This window comes from Mus pahari, chromosome 17 (assembly GCF_900095145.1).
Source record: "Mus pahari chromosome 17, PAHARI_EIJ_v1.1, whole genome shotgun sequence".
Lineage (NCBI taxonomy): Eukaryota > Metazoa > Chordata > Mammalia > Rodentia > Muridae > Mus > Mus pahari.
This window is the reverse complement of record NC_034606.1, coordinates 10,589,496-10,591,496: the sequence shown is the minus strand read 5'-3', so window position 1 is coordinate 10,591,496 and position 2,001 is coordinate 10,589,496. Positions and strand designations below refer to the sequence as shown.

The 2,001-nt window shown below is 41.4% G+C and overlaps 1 non-coding gene across 1 annotated transcript; it reads right to left on the bottom strand.

Annotated features, from left to right (window-relative positions):
* Positions 1–420: 420 nt before the first annotated feature.
* LOC115062436 lies at positions 421–565 on the bottom strand. The gene has a single exon (XR_003842398.1). It is a non-coding gene; the product is annotated as a small nucleolar RNA SNORA48 (small nucleolar RNA).
* Between the last annotated feature and the right edge of the window lie 1,436 nt (positions 566–2,001).

Genomic DNA, 2,001 nt, shown 5'->3' with positions numbered 1-2,001 from the left:
AGCAACAGACATTGACACCAACCACTGTCACTACATCGCCATGGACCCAGACATGTCCCTCAGCAGCAGTTCAGTCTGGGACTTCACCATGGACTAAGGGGAGGGTGCTGGCCACCCACAACAGAATAGCCCTCTCCACCCTCGAGTCTCCAGTTCCGTCTTTCTTCATAATACTCAATCTGCTCTACTTCTCTTTCTATTTCTCTCCCATCTGTCCACCACATACTCACATTTTGGTGGCTCCCACTGTAGGCCAGCCATGCCCGGGTGTCACCCTCTGCCAAGTAGTTCTCTATGGCTTGCCTGTGCCCTGCACAGGACAGCAGGTCTATGGGTAGTGCGGCAGCCATCAGGTCTCTGTCTTCCTCCCCCTGTACTGTGCTACCTGGATTTGATTTGATTTGATTTTGATTTTGATTTTTCTGTGTCCTATGCATAAAACAGCTTTGGTCAGCCAGCCGGACATCAAGTTAGGATGAACAAAGGACTGCCATCTGCTCTGCCCCTGACTGATGTAAGAAAAATAGCACCAAAAAGGTATCTCTTTGCCCATTGCCCGTGGGGATATTCAAGATTTTTAGGGAAACAATAATATTTCACTGGTTTTTGCCTGTCTGGTAGTAGAGAATTAATCTGAGATACAGGAAGAAGTGAGCAAGCTGTGGAAGAATGTTAATACATTGGAGTTTCTGAGACTTCTGACAGGTACCATAGGTGTGCTCTGGGGTCTAAAGGACAGACTTGTCCGTTGACATAGAGGATGGAGTTGTGGAAGGCCTCAGCTATCCGAGATTTTTTTTTTTTTTTTTTCATATTCAAGCCCTAAAGACAGAAGCTCTTCTGACATCTACATCTGGATAGAATTCTGCTGGTTTAATTGTTCATTGATTAGCATGGTTTAACTGATAATTAGCAACTTACAAAGCTGTTGCAATTCTGTGTATAATAGAGTTTTAGGTTTTAACCCATCCCAAGGAAGAAAGAACTTTAAAGTCACAAGGGTGAAGTCTCATTGATTTCTTAGGATGTTATAAAGATTTCCCTATAACCTTACAAACAAATTGGGAAGATCATCAGCACAGAAGGGTGAGATTTAGTGCTGTGGAACACTGAATTCTGAATCCCATATGACCTTGTACTCATGATCCCCCGGCAGCTATGGATGCCTGCAGAAGGCCTGAAAAACTCACAAAAAGGCAAGCTAATAGGAAGGACACTAGTTGAGAATAAGAAAGGAATCAGTGGAAATGGAGGAATAGAGAACAAGAGACAGAGAAGAGACAGAGACAGAAAGAGAGACAGAGACAGACAGAGAGAGAGCAGCAGAGAGAGAGGTGCTGAATATGATCACAATTCATTGCATGAAAATGTCAACATTTTTATTATAAATCCCTTTTTGTTTTATAGTAGTCTCTAGGTATTTTCCACTTGCTAAGATGTGTGTCTGAGTATTTACTGTGCACCCCTTGCAGCGATCTGACTTTGATCCCTGCATCAGAACTCCTGCGACCAATCATTTGATGTTTCTTCTCATGGTGCAGTGAGGAGGCCTGAGTAATTATCAACTGCTACAATACTGTATTTTTTAAAAAAATATTTTTAACTATTTTGAGTACAAGGTCTGTAATTTCTCACCAAGTAGAATTTCCTTAGAGTGAATGGATTTGAGAAAATGAACTTGAGACAAAGGGAGATAAGTAGGTAAAGATGGAAAACCCCCTTCCCCACCAAAGAAAAAAATTGATCTCAGTAAAACCTTGGCAATAAAAGAAAATTCTCAACAGGTTAGCCCTTGCCAATACTCTGGGTTAGGCTGTCCGATCTATTAACTGATTCTGAAAAGTTGAGAATACCACATACATGAAGATCTTGAATATTTGGAAGGTGGAGCTCTAGTAAAATAAAAAAGATTTAAAGAGTGTTTTAACATGGTAAAACATGCTGACCTGGGGGAAAAAGTATTGGTACCTTAGCCTAAACGGAAGAAAATAGCATAGCCTT